Source organism: Falco cherrug, chromosome 3, assembly GCF_023634085.1.
Source record: "Falco cherrug isolate bFalChe1 chromosome 3, bFalChe1.pri, whole genome shotgun sequence".
Classification (NCBI taxonomy): Eukaryota; Metazoa; Chordata; class Aves; order Falconiformes; family Falconidae; genus Falco; species Falco cherrug.
The window spans coordinates 2,062,654-2,087,303 of NC_073699.1; the positions used below are offsets into that span (position 1 = coordinate 2,062,654).

Here is a 24,650-nt window from a genome sequence, read left to right on the forward strand (position 1 = left end):
ACTCATTTACACTTGACCAGCCACTTTATCCCCTCATCTCTCTGTTTTCCCATGCTTGTTCCTCCTCAGTCCTGGCTAATGCTTTCATTTCCCTGACTTTGGTTACTCCCCTAACTATCCCTTAATAAGCCTTGGGCAATTCAAAGTTGCTTTTCCCCTATACCCCAGTGTCCAGTACTCCAGTCAGGGACCCTCCTCGGTCACTGAGGAGACCCAGAGAGCTGCTGGCATTGCCCCACAGGGCAATTGCCCACGGACCCAAAACTCCTCTTGGACAGTCCTGGCAGGTGCCGGGGCAGGGGCTCACGTCTCTGGCTGGGGGTGTTGGGGCTCCCCCACTTCCCACCTGCCTCTGGGCTCCTTTGTGTGTGTGGAGATGAGCTTTTTGTCATGTAACAGTTATAAGGAGAGGGTAGAAGAGGGAGTGGATGGGGTGACCTTCCATGGTGGTTCTGCATAGCTTGGTCACTGTAATGGTAAAACCAAGCTGAAGTACTTTATCCTGAACTGGGGGGGGGGGGGGGAGGGGAACAAACCAAAAACATACTTGCACACTTTTTTAATTTTTACACAAATCATTACAGTTTTAGGGAGGAGCCTGATAATCCATTCAGCCTCCACACTTTCATTTGGTCTTATCTGACAACAGCGTTCAAGCGCAGCTTTACAGAATTACGTTGCTTCTCTTGCAAACATGCTTCCTGCCATCCTTCTTACAAGTGTTGCTGCTGTGAGGTGAATGGAGAAAAAAGTCATGACAAAATAAGTCATGACAATGAGCAGAATCAGAAACCCAGAAGTAATAAGGACACTGTGAGCAGAGATGAGGCATGGGGACTGGGGTATTGTTTCTTTCAAAATTATTTTGGCATTTAAAGACTACACTATCACCTTACATGCTGCAACAAACCAAAGTTAATGCTTGAGTTCACTGAGACTCATTTTTCACACCAGCTTGAATAATACTTGGGGCAAAATTTTTCAGGATGCTTAGATACTAAACTCACACTGAAAAAAATGGCTTTTAAAAGCTCTCTCTGACTCGTCATCTTTGTGTAAGAAGAGATTTTGGCCATCAGTAAAATTCTGCTCCATCTTGTCTGTGTGGGACTCCTTTGCTGAGCTGTGGAACACAGGGAAGATAACAAGGAGCAGAAAAAGGGATCAGCAGCCTGCTGGGTCACATCTGTTGCTTTTCTCTCCACAAACAGACATTTATTGTCCTGCCAGCATACCACAAAGTGGTACTAGAAAAATAGTAAAGGTATGAATACTAAATTTTAATGAAAATAAACTGTTTCAGATATCTCCAATCTATGCACAGGATGGCTTTAGCAAACCAGTATAAGGGTTCAGCAATGTTATGCTGCATAATAAATACTACCAGGCTAATGCTCAGTTTAATCAACTCCAGCCTAATGAGATTTTGCTGTTGATTATTCCCCAATCACGATATCAGGAATGACTCAACAAAAGTAAAATGGATGTAAGGACAGTCAAAAATACTGCCGGCTGAAACTGAATTACCAAATTTTACATTCAAAAGCTCTGGCAGGGGACAGGCTGGAAAGCGGGGCTCTTCAGTGGTCAGCCGGTCAGATCTGATCGGCATGTGAGTTTCAGTCAGGTTTGTTTGTGACCCTTAGGAAGTCCATCCTCCCAGGTTGCCTGGGGACATTGGGCTTCTGAGCTTCTGGAGGGCTCAGCAAGATGTCAGGCAACACGGGAAGAAGTAATGTCTCTTATACAAGGACACCTACTGGGTAAGTTTTTTTTCCCAGGGCTCCTAGTATTGGAATCTTGTCTCTTAACCTCCAGATTCCTCCATCCACCTCAGAGAGCACAGAAGGTATGAAAATCCCATGTCAGCTTGGAACTCTCAAGTTTCCCAAACTTTTACAACAGACTTGATAGTGATCCTAAAATTCAAGACAAAGTTTTGTGACTGCTTGGGAACTGATGCTTGATTAAAGATCTTAGTACCTACCAGTACAGTAGAGAGCCCTGGGACCTCCTGTGGTTTCCAAACTCAAAGGTACTGTGCAAGTTAACAGTTTCATGAAAGATTGCTGCAACAAATACATTTCCATGGATATTCCATTTTCTAGCAAACTCAGTTCTATAGACTGCATTATCTTTATTCCTTCCTGGTTGTACTCAATTTACAAGACCAAGCCCTATCCCTCCAATGACTACAATCATGGTATGCAAAGACCAATGTGACCAAAACCTAAGAAAATTAGGAAGTCTTCTAGGAATTAATGAATTTCCTAGGAACAGAAGTGTGTTTCAGTCTCTAATCTGAGATCCCCTAGTCCTGTTTTCAATCTAGAGCTATCAATCTCACATTGCTATTCTGTCACTACTTTATTTCTGGCCCCCTACAAACACTCCATTAGGCTGCTGAAAGTCTGCCTTCACAGCGCTGTTCTACCATCATCTCATAGCTGCAAGGCACAGATAGAGCAAGATCCTCCCTCCCCTATGTATAAGTTACTAGCTGTGCTTGGGCTTTATCTTTCTTTTCCTTTCTTTTAACTTGCCTGGCTTATATATACTTATGGATTATGAAAGATGGAATATAGAGGGGGACCAGGTTGATTATTGGAGATTAGAGATGAAGTACTTGAGGAGAAAAAAACCCCAACATCTTGTTAGAATCCAGATCTTTTTTTGCATCTTTGGGGGGGGGGGGGGGGGGGGGGGAGGGGGGGGGTGCGGGGCTGGGGGGGGAGAAAGAATCCTGAGGAAGCTCTTGCTCTGGTGTCTGGCTTCATATAGGGCAAAGGATCCGTGCTGAAACCGTGAGAAAGAGGCAACTACTGTGCCTTTTGGCAAGAACCTGACAGGCTTCCTTTTCTTGCTAGCTGAACAACAGAGTAAACGGGCACAGGAAAAATTATATAGATTTGCTGTCATACAAATATAGTTTGTACACAGTGATGAATTCAGCAAGTGTAGTAGTGCCTTGGGCCTCAAGGGAGAAGATGAAAGAAACATCAATATTTGTGTTTAACACCCCAAATGAGGAAGACAGACACACTACAGTACTCCAGGGCACCAGGGCTGGTATTGAAAGTTGATGCAGTATGGGATAAAGGGTGTGTGGTAGCACATGGTAGCTAGTCCAAGATTCTGGTCTTCTGTTCCATGCCCCCCTGGAGACTTATTCCATGATGCAGACACCACAGATCATTTCCATATGACCAAGATTTCCGAGTACTCTCTAACTGAACTCAAGCCCCCAGACAGTATCCTCCCAGGACAGTCCTGCCTCTCTCTTTCCTTTTAATTTCTAACACAGCCTGGAAGAACACAGAACTCTCTGTTCCCTTCTTTAAGCCTTTTCTCAACCAAGTCTTTGGCAATATCTCACAACCATAAGAAAAGTGCACAACGTCACCACGCTTCTCTACTCACCCAGTGTATGATGGTGTACACCCAGTAAGTGTCTTACTCAAAGCTGTACAGCAAGGTTACAACACAAAATGCAGACCCCAACAAGCAGTAGGACAGCTCCAGGGACTTGTTCTTGGAATCTCCTTCATCTGATGTGAAATATTTCAGAAGAACTGTACGAGGCTGTGTGATTAAAGGCTCATCTCCACACACACAGGGAACTGAGAGGCACAAGTGCAAGCAGGGGAGCCACACTATCCCAGTCAGAGACACAAGCCCCTGCACTGGGTTGGGACTATCCCAGGAGACCCTCAGCCTCGTGGGCTGGAGGTGGCATCTTCCCCAGGGGAAACAGGGGAAAGAGGAACATCTCCCCAGCTCACCTCAGGGGTCAGAGGGGAATCACTGCCTGGTATGGGACACATTGAGAGATGCAGGGGAAGAGCATCTGGGGATTGCAGAAGACCTAATATGGGATAGGTTAGGGAAGGAACCAAAGTCAGGGAAAGGGAGGGATCTAACTAGTTTAGGAAGGAACACATGTGGGAAAATAGAGGGAAAAGTAAGCAGTCCTGTGCAAATAGGTTGCCAGTCATTGTGCTGGTATGCAACTTACACTCCAGAACAATGGGCCCAGGAGAAGATATTTGTTGGGAAACTGTTAGCAAGGAGGTGGTCCTACTTTACAAGAAGATCTTTCTTCAGGTAATTAATTGCTCCAGCTCACACTTTGCTCGAGAACAGCAGAACAAGTGAGATGTTATTCCCACCCCAAAGCAGCAACTAATGAGTGGTGAAGATGGCAACGCATCTCACTTCTCTGTTCTAGGTTTCTTTTGTGTGTTTGCCGGGGTTCTGGCAACTGACAAACAAACTGAGGAGTTCCCCTGATTTCCTTGGAACCAATTGCACTTCTGGGCTTAAAAACTGCATTGAAAGGAACAAAACAAAGGGAATCATTTGTATTAAACCAGACAGACACAGACCCTAAAACAATTCCATCATGTAAAGAACTTCCAGCCTTGAATAAAATCACATTCAGTTCTGAATTTTGCTACTTTAGAAGTCTGAGAGCTCTTAAAAGAACCTAATCCTTGTCACAAAATACAAGTCCCCATAAACAAGCAAAACACATAAATCCTGTCTGTGCTAATTATTTCGCAGATGATGACTAGCATTGTTACATTTACATGCAAGGGTCTGGCTTATGATCCTGAGGAGCTGATACATACAGCCAACTGATGATCAGAATTTCCTGTTGGTTATAATTTTTTAGGGTTTTCTTTCAGTGTGCTTGGCTCCATCCTGGATTAAAACCATGGTTTCTAAACCTGGAAGCCATCCAATCTTTTGTTTTCCACCAGACTGAAGTTCTTGTCAGGTTCACAACACAGATCAACTGCAGTGAAAGGGAAGCTTTGTGTGTTCAGGATCACACGGACACAGAGAAGACCCGCTGGGCTCAGAGCCCTGCCTTGGGTTACTGCAGGTTTCTTTTCAAATGCCAGATGTTTCCAGTGAAGCAGCCTGGGCTCTCTGGACTGAACCTCTGCACAGAAAGACTTCCAATTAAGTTTTGCTGCTATACGGCAAGCTGTGGGGATGGTTTGACTTACCCAATGTATAATTTCTTCCTTGGATAGTTTTGTAAGTATTTGCAATTGCTTTGGGGATGCCAACTTTTCTATTGCCCAAGTCTCAAACATCGTTCCACATCAGGCTTGCTCCTGAAACAGGCTGATTTATACCACTCTACTTCCATGCATGGTGAAGTGACTCCTTGGATTGTATAGTTCAAGTAAAAATAAAATACGGTGAAAAAAGAAGTATATTTGAGGTCTGTAGGCAGTTATATAACACTCCAAATATCACCCTTCTCCCCTACAGTGATGTGTGCAAGCCCTACTGAAAGACATGACTTCCCAGTTTATCTCACCTGGCATTTGCTTCCTGGGTTTCAAATCATGATGAGGATAAATCCTGTGTATGTAGGAAAAGTTCTTTTGCATCTGAGAAATAAAATTTGGTTATTTGATGACCAAAGCCCCCGCAATGAGCACATGTCCATCCTCACACTGATGACTTTTCTCATGTGCATTAAGTTCCTCAAGGCAATTGAGACTCTCAGCTTGCTCTGGAGTCCACAGGGGATCAGAATGGTTTGGCATTTGCTTGGAGTATTGCAGGATGAGGCATCATTTCATGCTGGTGTATTAAAAGGCCTTGAAGTATTTATTGTTGCATTAAGCTATTCTTTCGTCAAACAACTGGCATCGATGAGTCTCCCTTAGGGTGTAAGTTTGTTCTGATGATATATCTAACACTTCTCTGTAGCAGGTGGTCTTCTCAAAATATCACATTAAATTCATAACCTTCAAGGGAGCATTGTTCCTCACATGATGACTGCTTGGTATTTTATCATGACAGGAGAGTTGTTTTAAGATCTACTCTTCCATCACCTACAAGAGGTAGGTGGCATTCTTCCATCACCTACAAGAGGTAGGTGGCATTCATGTGACACCTGCGCTGGTGGCTCAGGCAACTCTTTCCACCAAGTCCTGTGTCATTGGTGCCTCGGGCAAATGTCCTCAGGCTCAGAAAGAAGCAAACACGATGAGTAGGCATGAGAAATGGAGAAATCCATATGGTCACTCCATGCACACATGGCTAAAATGATGCTTGCAAGTTGCAGCATCTCTGTAAGTACTCTTTTTTTTTTTTTTTTTTTTTTTTTTTTTCAGAAAAAGAGCTACTTTAATTTTGTGAGCTCTGAATTCTTTCATGGTCATTACCCATTTCAGAGAAACCAGTGCTCCTGAGTCAGTTTTTTAGAAGGGCTCACGTTCCCAGTTAAGACTGATTGAAACTGATGTACATATGGGGAGGTATATTCCTTTACAGGTGGAAGACTGAGTTCTGTCACTGCCCAAAGTCTTATCTACCAGGGTTTTTAATTAGAAAAAACAATATCATATATAAGCTAATGAGTGTTTTTCTTAAGACCTCTGAAGTCAATAGACCAGGCCCTAATCCTTACCAGTTTCAGTGATTTGATCATATGCACCCACTGCTGTTGCTCTGTGCTGAGAGCTCCTACATCAGGGGCAATGAAATCATTGTCCTCATTTATAGGGGGACTTGGGACAGTAATGTGGTTTCTGTCTTGCAGACTTACAGTCTTATTGCCCATATTTTAATCACTATATAAAATCTCTGTTTCCTTGGTTATGTACATGTGTCCCACATGGATCATGCTTAAGCATTTCAAAATAATCAAAATGCCTCCAGTCCTAAGTCCAATTTTATTACATTCTTAAGAGTTTATTTTTAGAGTTAGCAGAATGGACAAATTTCACTTCTTCCTAAGCAGTGCATGACCTTTAACTATCTTTAAAATCAGGCTTCTCCATCTGTGTGATCTTTACAAAGCAAAATGTTCAATTAAATCTAATCTTTTGCTTGCACCTCTTGGAGGGTTGCTTCCACTGCCGCTTTGGGCCCAGCTGACTCTTCATGGACCAGGTTCCTATGTGAAAAAAAGCATATGGACTGAGGAGGAGCTTTCTTACTTATTATTTAGGTTGGTGTGCTACACTGCTCGTACTTAGCAGCACTGGACCAGGACAGGGTTAGGTTACCACAACCATAGTGTAATTTTACTAAGATAAACTGCACACTAGATTAGCTTCATGGTCAAGATGATCTTTCTGTTGGCATGATGAAATAGGTGATTGCTACTGACTCTTTCCATGTCCACCAGCACGTAACTTAAATCTCTACTCTTTGAATCATAGAATCACAGAATGGGTTGGAAGGGACCTTAAAGATCACCTAATTCCACCCCCCCTGCTGTGGGCAGGGACACCTTCCACCAGACCAGGTTGCTCCAAGCCCTGTCCAGCCTGGCCTTGAACACTGCCAGGGATGGGGCATCCACAGCTTCTCCAGGCAACCTGGTCCAGTGTCTCGCCATCCTCATAGTTAAGAATTTCTTCCCAGTATCTAGTCTCAGTCTATCCTTTTTTAGTTTAAAATCATTACCCCTTTTCCTATTGCTGCAGGCCTTACTGAAAAGTCTGTCACCATCTTTCTTATGTGCCCCCTTCAGGTACTGGGAGCTGCTCTAAGGTCTCCCCGGAGCCTTCCCTTCTCCAGGCTGAACAACCCCAGCTCTCTCAGCCTGTCTTCACAGGAGAGGGGCTCCAGCCCACTGATCAACTTCATGGTCTTTCTCTGGACTCATTCCCACATATTCATCTCCTTATTATGATGGAGAGTCCAGAGCTAAATGCAGTGCTCTAGGTGGGGTGTCATGAAAGCAGAGTAGAGGGGGAGAATGACCACCTTTGACCTCCTGGCCACACTTTTGATGCAGCCCAGGATGTGGTTGGCTTTCTGGGCTGCAAGTGGACATTGTCAGGCCATATTGAGCTTTTTGTCCACCAAAACCCCCAAGTTCTTCTTCCCAGAGCTGCTCTCAATCCATTCTCCACCCAGTCTGTATTGGTACTGGGGGTTGACCTGACCAGCATGCAGAACCTTGCACTTGGCCTTGTTGAGCTTCATGATGTTCAAGCCGGTTCCACCTCTCAGACTTGTCAAGATCCCTCTGGATGGCATCCCTTCCCTCCAGGGTATTGATCGTACAACTCAACTTGGTGTCCTCTGCAGACTTGTTGAGGTTGCACTTGATCCCAGTGTCCATGTCACCAGCAAAGATGTTGAACAGCACTGGTTCCCATATGGGCCCCTGAGGAATATAACGCATCACTGGTCTCCACGTGGACATCAGGCTGTTTACCACAACTCTTTGAGTGTGACCATCCAGCCAATTCTTTATCCACTGAGTGGTCCATCTGTCAAATTCACATCTCTCCAGTTTAGAGACAAGGAAGTCATGCAGAACAGTGTTAAAAGCTTTGCACAGGTCCAGGCAGATGACATCAGTCACTCTTTCCTCATCTGTCAATGCTGTAATCCTGTTATAGAAGGCCACCAAATTTGTCAGGTGCAATTTGCCTTTAGTGAAACTGTGCTGGATTCACCAATGACCTCCTTATTTTCCATGTGCATCGCCTTCGCCATTTCCTTCCCCAGATCTTTGTCTCAGCCTGCCCTATAATACAAGGGAATTGATGCTAATCAAATTAATGTTTTGATACTAAAATAATTATTATTGTGGAAAAGAAATATGTATATATATATATAAATTTATGCATATATACACATAGCTCATGTCTTTCTATCTTTTCATAATTCAGTGTGTCTCCAGCTGTCTTGTCTATAAGTTTTGTCTTATTTCAGTATTAGTAGATTTCATACTAGGCACCACAGAACCCAAACCAAGTCTATGAGTACTTCCCTTTTTTCAAAAGACATAGATTAGCTGAAAATAATACAGTGGACTTCTGTTCCCAGGGATGTAGTTGAGTATTAGTGCAAGAACCTGAAAAAATGTGCGACAGACTTTTATACCGAAGCTCCCCAAACCGAGTTTAAGCTGTTTTATGATCTGTTTGAATCAAAGTTCAGCGACCTGTTTCTTGCATTCACACTATATACAAAGGGAAGGAACATAATAGGTTTTAAACCCATGGTATAAATCCAGGTCACTAGAAACAACGCCTGAACTAGCCTGGGTGTAGTTCTCCCTGGACACCTTAAAATAGACCCTAGAAATGTGTCTGCATTTGTTTCCAAGAAGACAATTTTCTGCAGTGCAGCCCCTTGTCTTAATTGTTATAGCAGTTGTAGCAAAGCCTCTTGGAGACGATTTGGCAGATGTAAACCATTGTCATTCCTTGAAGGAGAAAATCCTGGATCAAGCTCCACATCCTAGTGATGTATCCTGCTATGCGGAGGAAGGGTATATAAATAGGAGTGCATGTGTAATAATACAAGTAATGGAGTGGTGCCCAGTACAAATTCAATACAACATCAGTAGATAACCTCCAGGACACACAGCAATCTGGGGTTCTCACTGTCTGCACCACAAGAACAGCAGGTGTTCAACACAATCCTAGAAAATAAAATAAACTTGTAAATTGTGAGCTCTGACTCATTTAATCTTGAACCTCAGGTGGCCAGGGAGTTTCAGAGGATCTTAGCCAATACGTAAACAAAATTCTGCTAATTGTCTTGAGCAAAACTAGTTGAAGTAACTTCCTGAATTCTCTTGAGTGAGGAGCCAGAATCCATTTCAGGGGTTTTTGATCAAGCTCCTTTCCTCACAGTAAGATTAGATAGAAAGGTGGCGGGGAAAGAAGTGACCATGGCATCACAGTGGAGGGGGAATATAAACATGCATTAAAGGACAGCAGCAGTGACAAAGAGCCGTTCTCTGCTTGCAGCCAACAGCTAGAGAAATACATGGATGAGGGCTTCTTTAGGGAGCAATAGGTTGCTTCATTCAATAAGGCGATAATCTGCTTCTCTCTCTCCTCCTTGATGGATAAAGTTCCTGTCTGAAGGCAGAGTGGATTATTCTCTATGTGGAAATTGGATTATGGCTGAAGAAAATGGAGCATTCTGCTGTTACGGTTCATTAGACAGAAGCTTAAAAGTCGCCTTCCTGCAGATCTGCTTGGTTCAGGTGCTGGGGGCATATGCTGCCAGCAATGCCTGCCGGTGTGGTGCAGGGTGCAGATGGTAGCACTTCACTGCTGTGGATGTGAAAAAAGGACTGGGATTTGACAGCTGTCCATAGAAAACTCCTCTGCCTGGGGCTTGACTCAACCCTTAGGGTCTGGTTTTTTAACTCCATTACCAAAAGAAGATCCATTTTAGCCTCTTCCCCTCCCCTCTTTCCACCGGATGTTTGAGGTGGCTTAAGTTTGGTCTGAACAAGTCAGTTGATATAGCTGAACAAGATAGCCACTGGGTCTCATTTGGGCCGTTGTGAGCCTTTGCCGTTGTTAACGCGCATTCGGTATGCTGCAGGCAAGGCTGCAGCAAGTCTCGTTACTAGCTCAGAGACTAGGTTATCAGGCCTTCCGCAGGAGTCTCCTCTTTGGGCTGAAGGTGGATCCTGTCAGGATCATTCTGTCTCATCTCCAGCTCGCTTCCAAATGTATTGTAAAGCTGCACTACCAGGAGTGGTGTGAGAACCCTGCATGGAAGCCGCGTGTTCTTCTGCCTTCGCCTGTTTGTTGACATAAGTGTGCCTGAAGGCTGTCTTTCCACCCCCCTTCACTGTGAAGCAGCAGATGACATTTAGGTGATTTCAGTCACATACGGCAAGCAAATCCAAACTATATGCATCAAGGACCAAAGGAAAAGCAGCATTTGATATGTGACTGCTGCTGTATGGCTCTTCTAAAATTGAACACAATGCTCAATGGGCAGCAAATGAGACTGAGACCACACACAGATGAGCAATGAAAGAAGACATGTCCCTCACCTTATGCAAATAAGGTCTCTCGTTTCTTATTTGGAAAGACTATTTTCCTAACATACCTTCCTTGAAGACAAAACTTCCTCAGAGTTTTCTTCCCTTCCCTTCCCTTCCCTTCCCTTCCCTTCCCTTCCCTTCCCTTCCCTTCCCTTCCCTTCCCTTCCCTTCCCTTCCTTCCCTTCCCTTCCTCCCTTCCCTTCCCTTCCCTTCCCTTCCCTTCCCTTCCCTTCCCTTCCCTTCCCCTTCCCTTCCCTTCCCTTCCCTTCCCTTCCCTTCCCTTCCCTTCCCTTCCCTTCCCTTCCCTTCCCTTCCCTGCCCTTCCCTTCCCTTCCCTGCCCTTCCCTGCCCTTCCCTGCCCTTCCCTTCCCTGCCCTTCCCTTCCCTTCCCTGCCCTTCCCTTCCCTTCCCTTCCCTGCCCTGCCCTTCCCTGCCCTGCCCTTCCCTGCCCTTCCCTTCCCTTCCCTTCCCTTCCCTGCCCTTCCCTTCCCTTCCCTTCCCTTCCCTTCCCTTCCCTTCCCTTCCCTTCCCTTCCCTTCCCTTCCCTTCCCTTCCCTTCCCTTCCCTTCCCTGCCCTTCCCTTCCCTGCCCTTCCCTTCCCTTCCCTTCCCTTCCCTTCCCTTCCCTTCCCTTCCCTTCCCTTCCCTTCCCTTCCCTTCCCTGCCCTTCCCTGCCCTTCCCTGCCCTTCCCTTCCCTTCCCTTCCCTTCCCTTCCCTTCCCTTCCCTTCCCTTCCCTTCCCTTCCCTTCCCTGCCCTTCCCTTCCCTTCCCTTCCCTTCCCTTCCCTGCCCTTCCCTTCCCTTCCCTTCCCTTCCCTTCCCTTCCCTTCCCTTCCCTTCCCTTCCCTTCCCTTCCCTTCCCTTCCCTTCCCTTCCCTGCCCTTCCCTGCCCTTCCCTTCCCTTCCCTTCCCTTCCCTTCCCTTCCCTTCCCTTCCCTTCCCTGCCCTTCCCTGCCCTTCCCTGCCCTTCCCTTCCCTTCCCTGCCCTTCCCTGCCCTTCCCTTCCCTTCCCTGCCCTTCCCTTCCCTTCCCTGCCCTGCCCTTCCCTTCCCTTCCCTTCCCTTCCCTTCCCTTCCCTTCCCTCCTTCCCTTCCCTTCCCTCCCTTCCCTTCCCTTCCCTTCCCTTCCCTTCCCTTCCCTTCCCTTCCCTTCCCTTCCCTTCCCTGCCCTTCCCTGCCCTTCCCTTCCCTTCCCTTCCCTTCCCTTCCCTTCCCTGCCCTTCCCTTCCCTTCCCTGCCCTTCCCTGCCCTTCCCTGCCCTTCCCTCTTTCAAAGATGTGTCTAGCAGCACAGGAAGCTGCCAGTTTCTTTCCTTTCCAACATAAGTTAGGCAGAAGATTCGCTAGTGAAAAAGCACCACTGGCAGCCATAAATTAGGTTTCTGGGAAGTAAAATTCTTGCTGCCTTACCCCTGGGGGTGGCTCTTACCACACACAGGGGCTGTGCAGCACTCGGGGAAGGGGGGCTGCAGGGAAGGAAGTGAGGGCAGCGAGACCCTTTCCCAAAGCTGGGTTGCCGTGATTGGTGTGCAGTGGTAGGCACGTATCATCCATTTGTCTTCCAGTGTTTTTTAAACCATCCAAGGCTGTAACTCACTGTAAGTTTCAAAATCCAATTTTTGCCTGCCCTGTCATAACTTCTAATAAAATATAAGCCACCTTTTAGTCGAAATCTGGCCTGGCAAGTGTGTGCTATAAGCATAGCAGAAGGTTACAAATAAGAAGTGATTTAGTTACACAGAATACTCAAAACCTTTGTGGAATCAGCTTTTGGGAAAACATTCTTGAATGTAACCTTCATGTTTCATTGCATTTAAAAAAAAAAAAACAAACAAACAACCTTTCACTAAACCACTGTTGGGGTGAAGGATTTCCTTGTTGACTAATTGTGTGCTGCTCACAGCTGATCCCCAAGGGGATTCCCTACTGGTGTAATGATGATGGTGAGAACTGTTCATCACAGGGAAATGCTTATGCTTAGCCCATGAAAAGCCGTGCTTTCTTCACCTGAAGATTGCCCATGATTGCTGTCTATGGTTTTGTTCTGTGGGAGTGGCTCTGCCTACCCCTTACCAAAAGAGCAGGAAAGCATGACTGGTGTGTTCTTCACTCACCCCATTTGGGAAACCTGATATCCTATAATGTTGTTGTTCGTTCATCTGGGGTTCAGCATGTCCTCAGGAGGGATCTGGGTGTGCTTTCAGGCTTTACAGTACAACCTTGCCAAGATAATATGAACCTGGGGCTTGGAGATGCAACCAGTGTCTGTGAGGCACTATGGTATTTATGGTCCAAGGTGGTGCACAGTGCTCTGTGGGTGCCCTAGGACTCCATGGCGTAAATCACAAATCTGACAGAAATCTGACAGGTCTGTCCTTCCTCTCCTCTCCTCTCCTCTCTCTCCTCTCCTCTCCTCTCCTCTCCTCTCCTCTCCTCTCCTCTCCTCTCCTCTCCTCTCCTCTCCTCTCCTCTCCTCTCCTCTCCTCTCCTCTCCTCTCCTCTCCTCTCCTCTCCTCTCCTCTCCTCTCCTCTCCTCTCCTCTCCTCTCCTCTCCTCTCCTCTCCTCTCCTCTCCTCTCCTCTCCTCTCCTCTCCCCTCCCCTCCCCTCCCCTCCCCTCCCCTCCCCTCCCCTCCCCTCCCCTCCCCTCCCCTCCCCTCCCCTCCCCTCCCCTCCCTCCCTCCCTCCCTCCTTCCATTTATTTCTTTTGTTCTTTCTCTCCTCTCTTTCTCCCTTCTTTCCTTCCATTGCCCAGACCGCTCTCCAACAGCTGGTGCTGACATGCATATGACAGGCATATCCTTTGGGACAGATTCAAGGGAATGGAACTTGACACAGCTCCATGGGTTTTCACTCTCTATCCAGACGCAGACAATGTGATCTATTAACCCTGTGATGAGGTTGAAACTAATGCATTGTTGGATCGATGGATGGCAGTTGCAGGGATGCAGATGAAGACGTCAAGTGTGAGACATGATTAAACCAGGTGCTTTTATTCGGGTCCTGAAAATGTATACAAGGACGACAATTTTCCTATTGAGATGGACCATCCTCACAGCATGTTAACAAAACGTCTCTGAGAAGCTCATCTGAACTGCGGTGCCCAGCACCACCATCTGCTGCCCACGTTAAATGTCCTAACAGTTATGCAACTAAAGTTTGAAGCTGATTAGAAGACTGTGTCTGTACAATATGATGAGGGACGGATTGCTCTCCTGAATGTGCTATCCACGGGCAAGCCCCCTGTTCACAGCCTAAGCCATTAAAAGTCCCACGACTGAGACCCTTTGCAGTCTACAGTAATGCATGGACATTTTCTGTATGGAAATGATTAAAAACGAATGGCAGAGGAAAAGAATGGGAGACGCAAATGTGAATTGTTTTACAGACCTATTTTGATAATCAATAGAAATGCTAACAAAACAGAACAACCAGCCATTCCTCCTATACCTGGATGTTTCTAACACTGCCTACTCACATGCCTTCCCAAAATAAGAAACACCTTTGCCTTGCCATCTATACAGTTCACAGTATAGAAGCAAGGTGCAGGGCTTTTTCTGACCTCCCCTGACCACTGTCTTCTGGCCTCAGGATGAGACATTACACTTTTTATACCTGTATTTGCAGGGCTACCAGTTCCCCAACAGTCCAACACACAGAACTTGGACTTCCATTGCAAAAACACACAGAGGTGGCACTGGAGGCACTGCAAAGTATTAGAAACAAAACTGCTGGTTAACTAATAACCAAGCAGAAGGATTTATTGCATGTAACTTCTGAAACCAATTATATCTCCTTTTGGGGCTTGGGTAATGAAAAGTCTCCTGTGTGCATTCCCAAAGCACTACAAAACTGACATGTACTCCCGTGTCCTCACCTAGAAAATGAGTCTAGTGGTGTGGGCTGCAGCAAGCTGGACTCACTGGTTTCTGCTACCCAATGAGTCTGAACCTGCAGCTTGACAAAGAATTCTATTTAGGGTCTGTAGTCTTTTCAATAAAACGGGGGAGGGGCAGGGGTGCGTGTCAATTTTTGGTGTGGATGTTTTTGGTTTTGTTTGTTCTGTTTGTTTGTTTCCCAAAGAAAATAATGGCTAGTTCCTGAGTTACTTCTTTTGAGATTTAATTTAATTTAATTTCTAGTGCCATTGTACATCAAGGATGCTACGGATTCCGCTCCATGTGTAAACTTTCCTCATAATTGTATTTGCAGAGAGATGGCAGGACAGCATCTGCAATGTAATTCAGACATACCTTTCCAGTTCTTTAAGACTTTTTAGATTGAAGCACCTGAATCTAAGCTGATTGTAAACTTAAATCTCGAAAAGTTTTACACATCAATCCCTTCAAAGAAAGAAAGATAGCAATAGTGAAGATAATTGCGTTTAACTATTATAGTAAGTATTACACTAGATACGTTTTTTCCAGATGGACCTGGTACCCTGGATAATTATTACAGATGGTGACAAAAAAAAAAAAAGGCTGAGAAATTGTCAATGTCTGCAACTAGATTCAGCAAATAAGAGAGGAGGGTCAAAGAGCTGAAACTTAACGGGCAAGGTGTTTGTGCAGGTAGGAAGTTCTGCTTTCCTGTTTTAACTGACTGGGGCAGTGACTTGGAAAGCAGCAGCTCACTATTGTCCCACTCTTCTTCCTTTAATTACCTCCTTCTTCACAGCAGCATTACTTTGGCGTCTTTCTAGATAAAAGCATTTGGGACCAAAGGCTATATTGCTCTGCAATGTTTATGCATCCTACATTTACTGTACCAGGCCTGGGAGAAACCCTGTTCCTCCTAGGGCATGTTCCTTCTCAGCCTTGTTTGCAGGCAGAGGTTCGGGCAGTGCTCTTCGTTACAGCTGTCATCCAACTTTTAATTGCTTCCTCAACTAGACCAAAATGACAGGCTGACATATTTTCTATAGAATATACTCTGTTGGGTGGTATCTGTGGATGGACAGTCAGCCAGGTGGATTTCTAGGCTACAGTGATGCAGTATGAAAGAGGATAATAGAGCTGAGGGATTACTTTTGCTGGGAAAAAGATGCAGTACTGGTTGTGTGCTTAGCTCGTGTGTCTCTTGCTGCTACTGCAGCCTTGGAGTGAAGGAAATGAACTCAGGATGGAAAAGACTAGGTTTTTTTAGATTGCCTCAAAAAGAATTGATATGGAGACTCTTCCTGAGTGAAGCAGTGAGTAGCCATCACTGCTTTATGTCTTGGTATTGGACGGTACTAACCAAATAATTAACAGTGGAGGATGTTTCTTGACTTCAGCCTCAGCGATCTGCTCTGCCTCAAGCGACAGTGCTGAGCAGCACAGGGAAGAGGACAGAGAAATCTGCCAAGCTTTGGACTCCAAGCTGAAGGGTACCAGTCATGACTTGGTTCCTGTACCTGGTCGCAAAATTTAAAGGGAGAAGGACCATAAAGGCATAAAGCCACCAGGAAGTGGAGATGGATGGGTGGCATGCTTGGCTGACGTGTGAGATTTGTCCGTGCAGAGTGAAACAGGCTTGGGGAAGACATTTTTACATGGGCATCGCAGGATGGGGAGAAGTGCCACCAAAAGCAGAGAGGTCTCTACTTCAGCTTTCTGACTTGGACTGCAAAGAAAGGGGAAGGGCAAGAAGATGACAAACGTGTGTGCACAGGAAGAAGGAACAGGAATAGCATCAGTCATAGGGAAGGCAGGGTCTTCCTAACACTCAAACTACTGAAGGTAGCAAGGAAGTTCACCCTGAAGTAATTCACCTCCCAGCTGTGTTGATTAAGATGATTGCAAGACCTTAAACCATTCCTGACACAGAATAACAATGGGTGTCAACCAGCTTTGTTCATTCTGCTGCCACTACAACCCCAGCTGGGTATAAGACCTTCTAGGAAACCAAGCCTGCGAGGAAAAGCTGTCTGTAAGTTCCTGCTGAGGGAGAAGGGGTCTTTAATTTCTTTCTCTCCTTCCCTCTCACATCCTTGTTTTTCGTTAGAAATATGAGGGGCAATGTGCTCTCAGGCAGTGATTCTTTGTTCCTGGGACAGGCAGTGTCTCTCCTGTAGCACAAGAGAAGCACACTTGATGATTTGGTCCCAGCTATCTACTTGCTGATGGACTGTTCCTGGGAAGGGCATATCTTTACACAAATTCAGCTTGGTCAGCTGGGAGGGTCCATGCCCCCTTCCACTTACATCTTATTTCTATGGATACATTTGCTGTTCTGAAAGTCCTGTTTGTTTTCCTCTCTGGTCCACCGTGTTCTGCTCTTTTCTCCCTCTCTTCTTTACGCAGCACTGTTTCATGCTGCTTTCTTCAAACTCTTTTCCCATTTCATTTCCTTACCCCTCTCTCCTGCCCCAGTTTCTCTTTTCTCTCAGTCTCCTCTCATTTTCTCTCAGTCTGCCTTTTGTCTGTCGCCCTGGTTTGCTGTCCTACTCCCTCCCTCGCCTTACTTATTCTTTGATTTTCCATCACTCTTTATCAACTTTGTCTCCTGCACAATCCCCATCGCTGCTTCTTTTCTTGTTTAATGTTCCCAGACTCCCCTGGCGCAGAGCACTTTCTGCTGATGTGGCTTCTCTAGTGGCTTGAAGCACGGCTGACCTCTCCATGCAGGACCAGAGATCAGAGTTTGATGTAAGAGACATCTTAAGACTTAGATGCTTTCACTTGTGACAGCAGACGCTTCAATTGCCTCTAGAGACTTGACTCTCTGGGTCATTTAAGCTGTCAGCAGAGGTATCTATTTAACTACTGCAGTTCTCCTTGTCTGATCTATAGCTTCAGAGTTCCTTAGCCTGTTGGCTCTTGGACCATTGCCCTGTAAATTGTGGGTGGGAGCAACCTACTTCCTTTCACCCCTCCATCATCAGGAGTAAAAGGGGACATCTGAAGAGAGTTTCAGTCCACCCGTCTCTCAGGGAAGACACTTAGCTTAAAGGGGCACATTGCAGTAGAAGTCTTGGGCCATGGGTGTAGCAAAGAGCCTTCCTGAGCAGTGGGTGTCCTAGGAAATAGGTGTTTTCTTAGTGAGGCCTTTTCTGGGTGGGCATGCAGAAGCAAGGGGCTCTGGGGAAAAGTCTTTGAAGGAGACCAAGATGGAAAGTCAATGAGGAGATGCATTTATTCGACTGGGGGAGTAACTGATGAAATTACAGTTGTGTCGTGTCTCTCAGACCATCCCTGGGCCCTCTGCCTTCCCAGCTGAGCCACATCTGCCTATTCAGCAAGAGTTTTAGACCTTTTTAGCCCTTCAGACCTATGGACCAAGACATAGGATGTTCTCCAAAAGCCTCCTCAGTCTTCAGCTTTCAACTGTTTCATAGCCTAACTTGACACTGAAAAACTCTTTTCCTCATTTTCCAATGCACATCTACAGGTAGGGGACATGTGGCAGCAGCGTCGCTGGGGATGCCCTGCTATTGGAAAGCAGGAGCAACCCCCGCTCTTCTCAAAAGGTTATGCCAAGACTGCAGCCAATTAAGCATAGATATAAAATAATTTCTTTTAGTCTTAATAAAGCCAGAGGAGTTCCCTGTGGAAAACTCTCTCAGAGTTACTCTTACTGACAATGTATGTGCCCAATATAAACCAAACCAGACTCAGGAGACATCATTTACTGTGTAAAAGTTCACAGTTAAAGAAAACCGAACGTCTTATATTTAGACCTGGCTCTGTGCTCTTTCTCCTCCCTCTCCCTAGACCCCACTTAACATTCCCAGAGGATGTACGGAGACAAACTGGAAATGTTCTGGACTGGACTAAAATGACAGCTCTACTCCCAGAAGATGCAGGACTTTAAAGAACATAAAGCAAAGGGCTGGTAGCCCAGATTACTGTAATATTGCTGTAACGTGTACACAGCACAATAATATACAAATTCATCTAATCCATCAACACAAAATTAATAAGGGCTAGAAAACTGAAATATGTTTTAATTTTTCTCCTATTAAAAATGCTTTCAAAATTGGGAATTTATTCAACTGATGACCGCTTTTGGAATTTTTTAATTGGAAAGGCAATGCATTTTCTGTTAGGAAAGCGGTACTATTGCAACTCACCCAGGATCAGCTACAAGGGGGACTGTCCCGAGCAGAAATAGCCATGACAGAAGTCATGGCTCTCCCTGTTTTATTCCAACTGCTCACACCTCCCGCACACAGAGGCACACATGCTCTGCACCCCTGCGGTTCTGGCTGCGTGCCTGGCTGCAGCTGCCCCTCTACAAACCCCAGCACACAGCGGAAGGCTGTTCAACAGCTTGCATTATGTTTGAGTCTTTGGGCACTGGGCAAGCCCCATGTCATTTATCATGAGCATGTGGTCTGGCTGCAGCCATGACCCAGCAGACAGGATAGGACCCAGGCAGCATAGGGTCAGGGAAATAGTCCTCCCTCTTCCTCTAGCTCCTTGCTTTCCCATTAAGCAGTTCTGCAGTAGGGATGTCCCCCGTGATGGATGCCCCACTTGCCCCTGTATTTTGGCAATTCACTTTGTTTCCTGTTGAGTTTCTTCTCTATTTGAAAAGCATTTAAATGTGCTTAGTGCTAAAAGATGGGATTACTTATTAGAATCATAGAATCGTTTAGGTTGGAAAAGACATTGAGATCAGCAAGTCCAACTGTTAACCCAGGACTGCCAAGTCCACCACTAAACCATGTCCCCATGCATCACATCTACACTTTTTTTAAACACCTCCAGGGATGGTGATATCACCACATCCCTGGGCAGCCTATTCCAATGCTTGACCACCATTTCAGTGAAGAAATTTTTTGTAGTTATCCAAATTAAACCTTCCCTGGCGCAACTTGAGGTTGTTTCCTCCTGTCCTATTGCTTGTTATCTGGGAGAAGAGACTGACCCACACCTGCCTACAGCCTCCTGTCAGGTAGCTGTAGAGAGCGATAAGGTCCTCCCAGATAATCCTCCTTTCCTGACTGAACAGCCCCAGTTCTACAAAAGGAAGCACAGATTCTTGCATCTGGTGAAGAACAATGCCATGCACCAGTGCATGGTGGAAATCACCATGGAAATCACAGCTGGAAAACACTTTTGCAGTACATGGCGGTCCTGGTCGGCACCAAGTCTGGCATGAGCCAGATGTGCGCTTACAGCAGAGGGTTAACAGTATCCTGGGCTGCATTAAGCAGAGCACTGCCAGCAGGTCGAAGGAGTTGATCCTTCTTTTCTACTCAGCACTGCTGAGACACATCTGGAGTGCTGTGTTCAGTGCTGTGTTCTCCAAGTGCAAGAGAGATGTGGAGGTATTGGGGAGAAGATCATTAAGGCAATGGAGTATTTCTCACATGGGGAAAGGGTGAGAGCATTGGGACTGTTCATCCTGGAGAAAGGAAGGCTTAGGGAGATCTTATCAATGTATATAAATACCTGAAGGGAGGGTGCAATGAGGATGGAGCCAGGCTCTCCTCAGTGGTGCCCAGTGACAGGACCAGAGGTGATGGGCACAAACTGAAACACAGGAGGTTCCCTCTGAACATCAGAAAACACTTTTTTACTGTGAGGCTGACTGAGTGCTGGCACAGGTTGCCCAGGGAGGTAATGGAGTTTCCCTCCTTGGAGATATTCCAAAACCGTCTGGACATGGTCCTGGGCAACTGGCCCTAGGTGGCCCTCTCTGAGCTGGGGGGTTGAAAAGGATGAACCCCTGAAGTCCTGTGCAACCTCAACCATTCTGCGCTTCTGTGATTCAGACTGTAGAGATGCATGTGCTGCTCTGTAGTTTTTCTTTTACTAAAGGAAAATAAAATAAAATTTAAAAAAAAGTGCCTTTCTAAAAAGGTAACAGCCTGAGATTCCCAGAGACAGAGACTGTCTTCCTCATGTCCATGCCTTTGAGGGACACCTCCGTGCTTCAGGGACGATGGAGCAATTCTGTTTCCATGACCACTCAGACCTTGGCTTCTTTGCTGATTCACCCAGTTTGCAGCGGTCACTGCAGTGTGCCCAGCTCAGTCTGCTCAGCAGCGCTGGGCTGACAGTGTGAAGCTCCCTGCTAGAAACAAGACGAAAATTGATGGCATGCACAGTGAAGACAGTAGCAACTTTCTACAACAGGAATCACAAATGCCTGTGAGGTAAAACAACCTCTCGACCAGCCCAGAGATGCTGCTACAAGGTATAATCAGGCCCTTCTCTACCCCACCTATGGTGGGCCTTTTGGTGTGCTGGAGACAACAGAGTGCAGGATTTTGGTGCAGGCAGATGCAGCTCAGCCGTGGTAGTAATGAGCATCAATGTGGGACCTTCACATCTGCCCGGAGATCACATGCTGGTCTATCTCAAAAATGCCTGCAGTGACAAGGCAGGGCAGCTGGTTTCAACAAAAGAGGCTTTTAAAGCTCAGTTTTCCAGGAAGGAAGAACAGAAAGTAAAAATGTCATAAAGCCCACATGATGCTTCAAGAAAAGCTTGCAGACTGGTAATGCTGTGAGCATTATGAACATCTGCTCTGAGCAAGCCAGCATGCCCCAGCAGCTTTTGCTATAGCCTAGCTTCTTTCAGGGAAATGTCTCTCAGACCTCTGGTCCCTGCCTTGTGCAGAAAACTTCCATAATTTGCTTGAATTTCTAGGCTAATGCTCCAGCTGAAGTGACAGAGCATCACAGGATTCCCAGGATTTGCAGTGCGGAGTCAGTCACCTGTGGTGAGCCCTTCTACTTGGGGAAGTGCATTTCCCAGCTCCCACCTTAGGGCAAAGGAGAAGCTCTTGGGTGAAACCACCATGGGAGTCTCCTCTGACACCACTCCATCAGTGCCAGGTGCTCACTCTCCTGCCAGCTTCTCAGCCCCTGCTCAGCAGGGCTGGGCTGTGTCAGCATCCCTTGTTGCACTGGCCACCCCATCCTACGTGGAGATTTTGGCTTTATCATAGCATGATTACATACCAGAAATAACATTTGTTTATCAGCAAAGCAACAAGCATTCATCCATTGTCTTGATCAGGTGACACTAAACAATATATTTGGCTATTATCTGACTCCAGGATGTGACCTTTTGAGCTGATTAGATTTTGTCTAAGTGTCAGTTTGCCCTGAATTTTCCACAACTATGACTCTGTTATCACTTTGTAGGCAGATGCAGTCTTTCAGAAATACACTAAAAGAGCGTGAGCTTTTTCTTTTTCCAAGCGATTAATGGAAAAATGTAAAAAAAATCCCAGCAGCTCCTCCAGGTTCCAGGATTTAAAACAAATTCCTTTCCTTTAACTACTATCTGAGATGTTTGTGGAAAGTATTAGCAAGCTTGAGCGACCACAGACACTTGTGGTTTTGTGAAAATCGACTTTTGTTTCAGTAAAAAATACTAACCATCGAAAGAAATATTTTAAAACCATGGTGTGTTTTCAAAGCCCACAGAGGTCTCCAGATAAAGGAAATGTTTTTTAAAATGCTATATTTCAACTGGGGGAGTTGGATTTCAAGCAGTTATATACTTGGATATTTCTGGATCAGGAAGCTTCTTTATGAGATATGGAGAAATGATCTCCAGCTGGCATAAATACAAAGCAGATCCAGCTGAGATCTCTGAAATTTATATACCTGCTGCTTGCCGTGGGGGAAGGCTGGACACTGCTTGGGGCTTACTGTGAGGCTGGAGGGAAGGCTGCAGCCCCCCTCCTAATGCCAGCACCCTGGGTGGGAGTGGGGGCAGCTGCGCAGGCTGGGTAGGGTGCGTGGGCTTTGCTTGTGCCCGCGGGCTGGCAGCCCTGCCCGTGCTGGGCAGCTGCTTCACACTCGTGGACCAGCCAAAGCCAACAGCTTTGCCTTCTCGGAAACGGTTCTGCAGCCTCCTTGTGGAACAAGCTGACTCTTGCTTTTTTGCCCTGTTTTGGAACGGTTAGGGTGGTTTTTTGTGGCGTTACCATTTTAAAGAATCTTTAGAAGTTGTTACTTAAGGAGAGGATTCTGTGTTTCCTTCTCTCACCTCTGCTGTTACCTCTCCTTGCTGCCTTGGTTTCCACTGCACCAACTCAATGGCACATTTTGCTCCTAATGCATGCTGTGCACAGTCGCACGATCTTCAGTGAGGCTGCATCTGCTACAGGGAAAGGTGGAATTTCACCTAAAAGCTTCATTTCCCCTACCTCTGAGAAGGGAAGTGCTTCTTTTTATTCTTCTTTTTTCTTTCTTTTTTTCTTTTTCTTTTTTTTTTTTTCTCCCTTACATTTTCAATTCTCTGGCCCCAATGACATCAGTGAGGTCAGGATGTTCCTCCACTGCAACCCATAGACATGCTACAAGACAGTGTGTATATGTATCTGTTTCCCACTATCTCACCCCCACAACTCATAATAATTTTTATTTTAGATTAAATGCCAAATGGGTCACCTTCTACACAGGACATCTAAAATTGCTACAAAACCTCGACTTCCTTAGCAATAACAATGACAGGTATGAAGTTATATTTAAGATATGGCTTTGACTGGATATTATTAACATTTTTTAAAAGAAGAATACACATGAAAGGAAGAGAAAACCCACACATGTAGACAAGTATTCCCAAGAATTCGTGATTCTCCACTTGGATTGCCAGTATTTAACTAAAGTGTAAGATTGCTGGATAAAACTGCATGGGCAGCAAGAATGAGACAGCCTGTTGCAGAACAGCCAGACAGAGGAAATAAAATATTTAACCCCATTTTTTTCCCCTGCTTCACCCAGGAATGTGTAGGTTCAACCTTGACAGATGCTGCAAAACTCTGTTTGACAAGCCAGACCGTTACTGTATTGACTGTGATACCAGTAAGTCACTCACAGCCAGTATGTAACTCTCAAATCTTGACATCTTGGCCAGGTTTTAAAAATATTTGTCTTCCCCTGTGGTCTAGTTTGTGTATCTTTTCCTTGTGCTGGGCAGCAGGGTTTCATGGAACGAATCCCTCTGCAGCTCAATGGGGCTTTTCATGCCTGTTGATGTTCATTACTCCCATGGTTGAACAGACTAATCCGGGATCTAAATTTTTAAAGGATGCCCTAACCCTCAAGGACGTTAAGATCCAAGTGCTTAACTTTTTCAAAGAACATGAATGATGACAAAAACACGACATGATTTTCTGGGTAAGAAATGGATATTTCTCTAGAAGGAACCAACAATGGCAGACAAAACCAGAGCCCTTTTAAGCATTAATATGCACTTTTCTATCCCACATCTTCAAAGCATCATTAGTAATTCTGCGTATAAAACTTCTTGTATCAGAAGCACTTGAGAGAGCGCCGAGCATGGTGAATCCTTAACAACCAGGTCCCTCCAAGGTCTCTGAAGACATCCATCAAAAAATACAGTCAATTTGGATCACATTGTTTTTAAATAGCTGCTGTCATGCTGTACCATATAGATATAGAAACTCCATACCTGCTCTCCCAAACAACTGCCTTTTTGGTGGAACTGTTTGGTAGCAAGCAATACTGTGTGCCCTACAAAACCCATGAAGTATAATAATGGAAACACTGAATTATTTGTGAACTGTCATTTTTGATTTATAGCAAATGACATATTCCCTTTCAATCTTCCTAATTACTAGTGCTTTTTTTTTTTTTTTTGGGGGGTGGTGGTGGGGTGTAAAATAATAGTATTTACTTCATGTCAAATGCCTTATTTATGTCGTTCCACATAATTATCAGATTGGGAGATTAGATCATTTCTGGTTCTGGAGCTGTTGCTTTGAATTATTTGGAAGGTATAAATCTGTAAATTTTAATGAATTTCAGAAGGGTTTTTTTCATTATAAATGTATCACAGGGGTTCAGTGTGTGATTTCTAGAGTCGCATGAGGCATTTTTAATTAATTTTTGAACCTGGCAAAGTGCTTTTTCTTCAGTGTGAAGAAGTTGTCTGCCAAAGGGAGTTTTGTGAT

General features: G+C 45.4%; 1 long non-coding RNA gene across 2 annotated transcripts in view; it reads left to right on the forward strand.

Annotated features, from left to right (window-relative positions):
* LOC129735537 (uncharacterized) overlaps positions 1-24,650 on the forward strand; it is a 67,890-nt gene that overhangs the window by 26,213 nt on the left and 17,027 nt on the right. The gene's annotated exons all lie outside the window — the stretch shown is intronic.